The sequence below is a fragment of the Curcuma longa genome, unplaced genomic scaffold (assembly GCF_044706935.1).
Source record: "Curcuma longa cultivar G26 ecotype Majalengka, Jawa Barat unplaced genomic scaffold, ITB_CL_G26_1.1 contig_25696, whole genome shotgun sequence".
NCBI lineage: Eukaryota > Viridiplantae > Streptophyta > Magnoliopsida > Zingiberales > Zingiberaceae > Curcuma > Curcuma longa.
The window spans coordinates 1-8,290 of NW_027432853.1; the positions used below are offsets into that span (position 1 = coordinate 1).

General features: G+C 38.7%; 1 long non-coding RNA gene across 1 annotated transcript; it reads left to right on the forward strand.

Annotated features, from left to right (window-relative positions):
• The first annotated feature begins 2,858 nt into the window (after positions 1-2,858).
• LOC141818702 (uncharacterized) lies at positions 2,859-4,685 on the forward strand. Its single transcript, XR_012600986.1, has 3 exons — positions 2,859-3,231; positions 3,317-3,586; positions 4,260-4,685. It is a non-coding gene; the product is annotated as an uncharacterized LOC141818702 (long non-coding RNA).
• The last annotated feature ends 3,605 nt before the right edge of the window (positions 4,686-8,290 follow it).

The window sequence follows — 8,290 nt, forward strand, 5'->3', positions numbered from 1 at the left end:
AGTGGTATCAGAGCAGGTTAGGTTTGTCGGATTTTTCGTTGTATTTGAGTCGATTTTTTTGTGTCCGTCGGATTTATTGCGTATTCGTAGTCTTTGTGACTTATCCTTTCATCTGTAGGGTTATTAGGTCAAGCATGTAGGTTTTGGAGTTGCTTTCTCGTCGAATTTGTTGTCGTATCAGTTTTATCGAATTTTCGTGTATTCGATCCCAGATGTGAGATGGATAGACAGCGGCACGGACTCTCCAAGCAAGTTGTAAGTAAGAATTTCTAGCGCATTTATTCTTGTTCTAGAAATTTATTATAGTTATATATTATCATGTGATAGTGAGACCCTTGTACAAAACCAAGAGGTCGGCTACAAAGTTGACCTGTTAGGTTTGTAGAGTCGGAGACTTCCGAACATGTGGTGGATTGTCCGGAGATACCGTTGACGGACCCGTTATCGGTTACTTCTAGCGAGACTGTGAACAAGAGCTGGATATCATTGTTAGCAATGTCCGTTAAGGATAGATTGACTTTATTCCATGGGGGATCTGACCCATGACTTGCCGCTTTTGGTGGGAGAGCTTGAATGATACCTTTGCGTATATCTCTGGCACTGAGGTAGAGCAAGTAAGTTAGCAGTGTACCACCTTCGTGATCAGGTCGTCACGAGGTGGAAGACGCGGAGGGCTGTACTCGGAGAGCTCAGCTGGAGTTCACCGATACTACCTGGTTTGAAGGACGTTCTACTCAGCAACGATCGTAGAAGACAACACAGAAGACCAAAGCACTTCAGCAGCAGAGATCTCTACCATCTTCAGGACAGATGTATCAGATACAGGGAAAGGATTATACAGCGTTACCAGCAGCTCCACAACCAGAGATTCGTTCTTCGGCGATTCCGATGCAGATGCAGCAGCCACCAGCAGCACCGGCTTATTTCAGTGTACTTCCTCCTTATGTTCATCAGACGACATCTGTACCCCAGAGTCAGTTCCAGCCAGAGCGGAGGCAGACCGTATTTTATTCAGCTACTCAGCCTGCTAGCGCGGAAGTTGGTCGGGTCTATGCCATTACTCGAGAGAAGACACAGCGGGTCGACGGATCGGTCACTCGGGGTATAACTTTAGTAGGTTATAATTGCTGATATCTGGATAGATACGAGTAGTTTATATTCATTCTGGTTTAGAGTATTTTTAGGGAAATTAGGCGAATTTCGGTGATTAGATCATGTAGCCTAGCAGTATCTTTACCTTCGGGTGAAGTGCTGACTACGAATTTGAAGATTAGATGATGCCCGTTGGAATTCGACGGTCATACCCTTACGGTGGACCTTCAAGTGCTGGATATGATGGAGTTTAGTATCATTCTTAGTATGGATTGGTTAGTCACTATCATGCTACGATGAATCGTCGGACTGAAGTGATTACCTTCCAACCTACAGATCAACCCGCATGGGAATTCGTGGGTACTAGGAGTGAATAAATATCCATTATTTCAGCGGTACAGCCATAGTCAATGTAAGACGTAGTTGCCGAGGTTATTTACAGTTTCTGAAGCAAACAGAGAAGGATAGTGGTTCTCGTTCATCCGATGTACGTATCGTCCGAGAGCATCAGGATGTGTTTCCGGACGAGCTTCTTGGCTTGCCGCCTCAAAGGCAGATCTAGTTCACGAGTGAGGTGGTTCCAGGCACTGCAGCAGTGTCTAAGGCTCCGTATCGGATGACTCCGAAGGAGTTAGAGGAACTGAAAGATCCAGTTGCATGAGTTATTGGACCGGGTTTTCTTGGAGTATCTGAAGGACTACAATTGCACCATTAGCGATCATCCAGGGAAAGCTAATGTGGTCGTGAATGCGCTTAGCTGGAATCTCGTGGGATTCTGGCTAGTCAGTTGGTTGCGGTCATTGATTTTGTCCGATAATTTTCGGAGTTAGGATTAGTGGAGCATAGTTGGACTCAGTAGGGTGTTTTGGTTTCGATGGTTGATCAGTTGGCTTTAGTGGAGAAGATTAAGTCTACACTGTCTAGTGACATCAATTTCGTTGTGTCTATAGTAGGATGGATTGCGAACAACAGTTAGGGTTTTATTGTGACGTAGATAAAATAATTTGTTTTGAGAACAAATTTGTATTCCAGAGCAGTATTCGATTAAGGAGTGGTGGTAGGGGGCATACCATATTAGGTTTGTGATACATCTGGTTGATACTTTATATATATCGGGACCTTAAGAGTCCATATTGGCAAAACGACATGAAGTGATATCGCACCTTGTTGCGCGATGTTTAGTATGTCAGTAGATGAAGGTTGAACGGTAGAAACCAGTCGGGTTTCTTCGGAGATATCGATACCAGATGGAAATAGGAGTATATTACTACAGTGTTTCTACACTATAGTATGAAGATAGTAAATTTGGGGACCAAATTTTTATTAGTGGGGGAGAATGTAAAATACCGGAAATTTCGTTGAGTTGGAGAATGGAACTCGTCTTGCAAAGACGAAAATAATGAAACTGAATGGTGTCAAATTTGCAATTGTTTGGTTGGTGAACCAAATGATTCGGTTTGAACCAAATTGGTTTGATTCGTGATGGAAGAGGTTTTGATAAAATAAAAGGGATGAGAAGATTCGTCTCGCAAAGACGAATCAAACGAAACTGGTTTGGAGCAAATCGGAGGTTGTTTGGTTAGTGAACCAAGCGAACCAAAGTTGAATCTGGTTCGCTACAGTAACCGGTTCAGTCGTATAATAAGTCCTAGGTTTTTTTAGTTGGTTTAGCCTAGTTATTGCGCCGACTAAATCACGATTACTGTGATTCCTCATTATAAGAGGAAATCGCGATTTCTTAAGCCCGATCCCCTCTCCCCGTTTCTCCTCTCTTCCTCCTCGCTGCCGCCACCTCTCCATCTTCGCCAGCCGACGCCGCCGACAACCGAGGCCGCCTCTCCTTCCTCGCCAGCAGCACACCACCGCCCTCCATCACACACCGCCGATCGCCCCTTTTTGCACAACCCGAGCCGCCGACGCAAACCCTCCGATCTGCATCTCATCCGCGTCGCACACGAAGATGCCACCGCGTCCTCTGTCCGCCGTCCCCGTGTTTTGCCCTTCCTGTCGCACTACGGCCGCCACAGCCAGCGTAGGCCGGGAAGCAGCGGAGCATTGTTGGATCGCTAGGGCAACAGGGAAGGAGAAGAGGAAGCAAAGCTTAGAGTCGAAGTTGTTTTAGGGCAGGGAATCCGTGTGGTAAGCCTATCATTTGCAGAACTAAATTCCCTTGCAAATTTAGTTTCAACTTGACCTAATGAGATCTTGCCATCTGTTACTTGAGGAGCTACGTTGTGATGGCACCGCTATCAGGTAGTCGAGAGCATGCAACATGGAATGGAACCTAGGCACATTGCAGTAGATGCAATTTCCAGAATAGCTTGCAAGTATCTCAACTTCGTTGGGGCTGTTGTTGCCCTGGACAAAAGGGTGTTCATGCCTTGATTGGACAATCCAATGCTCGGCAAGAAATTCTATCATGGAGGCTGTTGAAGTATTCACAGTAGGACCTTGAAGCAGCAGTGAAACATCAACGGAGGCTTGAAACTATAAGGTACATGTTGGGATGAAAGAAATTCAGTTTTCTACTAGTGCAGTGGGTTCTTAACTAGAAAATACATTTGAATCAGTTAGGTGATAAGTTGGGAATTTTAAATGATCTTTACTCGTGTTTAATTAGTAATTAGTTGCTTGATTAATTAGTTTAATAACTAATTTGTTAAATTAGACAATTAATGAGCAGTTAATTAATTAAGTTTAATCAATATAATATTGAGAGGTAATCTGTTTAATTGAACAAGTAGATAATTGATTATTTGATAATTGGTATAAGTTTTGGATCTATTTAGAGGTGGTTAAATTAGTTTAACTTTTGTTGAAGTTAAAGTTGTATTAAATAGTTTAACGTTTAGTTAAGAAGTAATTAATTGGTTTAATTAGAACAATTGAAAAGGATGAGTTGACTTGGGTTAGAGTTAACCCTTGATCCGGTTGAATGATTAGACTGGAATGATTTAATGTGATTAGCTTAGGAGGGAACCGATGGATTAAATGGGAGTTAAGTTAAAATTTGGATTAGTTGGGTTAACTTGATTAGGTTAGGGTTGGCCTAATTAATTGACATAAAACCTAATTAATCGGGTTAGATTAACCTTGGGTCGGTTAGAGTTTTCTGTAATGAAAATTTATATAATATCGTATTCAGTATTGTATGTGGTAATTTGCAGGACTTTGACTTGTTCCTGCTTATACGGAGTTTCGTATTTGAGGGTTTTATTGTTGACGATCGTCTGATCAGGTGGGTACCCTGTACTTGGTCAATACAGGAATTCCTTTTCTGTGCATGTATTGTTGCTTTTCTATCTATTCTGTTGATATCCATGCTTTATAGATAGTATTTAGTTGATACCCTTGATGATCACTGCTTGATACCTGTTGTTTGATCTTATAATGATCTATTTGATATCATGCTGATACCTTTGTTTCAGTAGAATTTATCCAGTTGGTACTCATCTGATTCGTTGCTTATTACCTGTTGTATGATCTCCATCTGATCTATTCCTGACTAGAATAATCTTAACCATGATATCATTGACCTATGTTGATCCCTGCTGATTCTTGTTGAGCATGCTAATTAAATTAGTTATTACATGTTGGGATGATCATCATGCATCCATAGTAGTTGTAGATGTTGAATGTTGTTGGATCTTACCTGCACCGTGTTGTGGTGTCACATGGGTAAGAGGTTGCACTACAGTTGGGTGCAACCAGGACTGGCTACATTGCCCTCCTGCCACACTGCCCCTCCCCACTTATTTTTAGTGGTCAGTTGTTGGAGTTTGCGCAGTATGTCCTGTTGTGCGCCTCATGTTCATTTCCGAGAGGAATGGCTGGGGACGACGAGTGCAGACAGTGACTTGACTTGTTATTTTTGATTGCGATGGTTGATGCATATTACATGCATTCGTTGGTAGGTTATTACATAGTTTACTTTATTCATATGCATGTTGATTGTTGCATTTATTTGCCATGATTGTTGCACTTGTATGACATTACATACATGCTTACATGTACCTGATTTCTATACCTGTTGCACAGTTGATCTTTTCATATCATCCCGATGATATACCATGCTTGATTCGTTGATACTCTTGATACCCTGTTGATACTTGCTACCATGTAAATGTTATCTTGTTTCTTCTATACATGCTTATTCAGACTTGTATATCCTTGTTGTTCCTTATGATTATCTTACATGCACATTTCCTGTACCCACTGAGCATCTAATGCTCACTACCCAGACCCTGGGGTTACCTTGTTTTCTCCCCAGGTAACAGATAGGTACTTGGAGCTTGGAGTTTCGGTCGGCTGCTGCTATCTCACTTCGGAAGGTTTTCCTGCTAGTTGCATTTGGTCTGTCGTTGTTTCTAGTTATATTTACTATTTCGTGGACATGTAGTTATGGTTTGGATTTGTTATGACTGTAGTTATGTTGGATTTATACTTGTGGGCATTTGTTACGTTCGGATTTCGATGATTTTGCTTTATGGACTTTGCATATTTTAGTTATGGTGCATGTGATAGTGTTATGTGGCCGTGTAGGCCTTATTTTATAGTTGTCTATGGTTGTGTGTATTGATTGGACGAGTAGTCCTATTCCAGCCGCCTGTGGCTGAGTATATTTGCATGTATTCAGGGAAATTGTCACGGTTACTGGGGAGATGCTGTCGAAATTTTTCGGACGGCCTTCTCGGGGCGTGACAACCTTTAAGGTGATCCACTAAGAAAAAGAAATCTATGATTTCTCGTGATTATATTTATATTTAAGAGCATAAGTTTGACATAGGATTGAAAAGTGAAGTCAAATAATGCTCTAGCCCAGAAAGGTGTATTGAAGTCATGAATGAAGAAATAAAATCTATGGTAGACAATGATGTTTGAAAACTTATAGAATTGTCTGAAAGAGCAAAATCTATTGGTTGTAAATGAATATTTAAAACTAAATGGAATTCACTAGACAATGTCCAAAAGTATAAGGTTCACCTTATTGCCAAAGGATTCACTCAAAAAGTCTTTTACGATAATCATGACACTTATAACTCATTTTGATTCGAAGGTATAGTAAATAGATGTAATAACTGTATTTTCCAATGGAGAAATTGACGAGACTATATACATGGTGTAACTAGAGAACTTTAAGTCTGAGGACTAAAAACACTTAGTATGCAGATAAAGAGTCCATTTATAATCTAAAGAAGTCATCTTGTCAGTGATATCGGAAATTTAATCTCGTAGTTTCTTTATTTAATTTCAAGGAGAATCTTGTTGATCAATGTATATGTCAAGTTCAATAGGAGCAAATTTGTCATACTTATCCTTATCCTATATATGGATGATATTTTACTATCAAGCAATAATAAAAATCTACTATATGAAATCAAGTCATTTCTATCAGGTAATTTTAAAATGAAAGATGTTGATGAAATATTTTTTGTTTTATATATACAAATATGTTGTAATCGTTCAAGGGGTATATTCTTGGACTTTCACAAAGGACCTATATTAAAAAGATGTTTATACCGTATGACATATAAAACTGTGCACTTGGTGACACACTTGTGTCTAGGGGTGACAATTTAGTTGCAGCAATGTTCACGTCTTGAACTTGAGATAAGGGAGATATAGAAATTCCCTTATGCGTCAGTTGTAGGGAATCTCACGTATACTCAGGTTTGTATACGTCCAGATATAGCGTACATAGTAGTAATGTTAGGTAGATATTTAAGTAGCCTAAGACCGTCGTATTAAAAAATTATGAAGAGAGTAATGTAGTAGTTGTATTGAATTAAAGAATTTATGCTCATGTATCGAAGGTTAGGTCACCTAGAAGTCATTGGATATTCATACTTGAATAGCAGAAGATCCACTTTAAGCTATATCTACATGCTTGTTGAAGGTGTTATCTCGTGAAAAAGCATCAAACAAATATTAGTAGTCACTTCGATTATGGAAGCAGAATTAATAGTCTACTATAAAGCATCCAATCAGAGGATTTAACTACGGAACTTCATCATACATTGCAAATCATTGAGAGCATTGATAAGCCGTTGAGAATTAATTGTAATAATAAAGTCGTAGAACTTTAAACTAAGAACATTCGTAGTTCGTTGAAGTCAAAATACATCGATATCAAATTTCTAGTAGTTAATGAAAGAGTTCAGAATTGTCAGATAATAATATAGCATATCAGCACAGATTCTATGTTAGTAGATCCACTCACCAAAGACTTGCCGCCCAAGGTATTTCATGCACATGTGGTGAATATGGAGGTTCTTCTATTAGATGAAGTACCTGTTTAGTAAGAGTCTGTATTTATTGTTTCATGCTCTATGTTGATGAACACATGTTTATTTTGGTTATTATATATACTAGAGTTTACAAATACATGTGAATTTTATTTTAGCATTCTGAAATAAAGATATCATAATTTACTATTGCAGTTTTACATATAGTGTTTGTAAATATGATATTGGATTTCTTTTGGAATCATAAAGTGTAAATCATGATTTGTTACTATGGTTTAGCATAAGAGGTTTGCAAACATAATTAGGACTCTTATTTTGGATCATCAGAAGGACCAGTTGAAAATTGACATGTATATATTACATTTTATGTAATTTTCATGTTACACATCCACATTTGATATATGTCATTAATGACATTAGTATTGTGATTACTATTGGGAATTATTACAGTTATGGTAACTATGACCTCTTTAGTCTTATACCAATAAAATTAATAAACCAGATTGTTCTAAAAGGAGTATTTTTACCCATAAAGTTTGGTATTATTGAGCTCAAATAAAGTTATACTTGTGTTATATACAAAATCACATGTAGTCTAAGTGGGAGATCATTGAATTTAATCTTTCTATTCGGTGGGCTTATATGTTATTTTATAACACACGAGTTTTATGTCTATAACACACGAGTTTTATGTCATTATGAACAAATGCATTAAGTGATCTAATTGATATTAATTATGGATTTGTACTATTGGATGCGGATTTATATGTGTAGAATCCGTTAATCCGCATTTTGTTATCAATGATAGGTTATTAATAACAGAATTAGACTCACTACTATACCAAGGCGTATCCGGTAGGGATTGGATAATTTTCAAGATCTCCTCGCTTCTCATTGGTAAGAAGAGTATGACGTCGTCACCGCAATCTCTACGGAAGATTCACCGCCTGTTT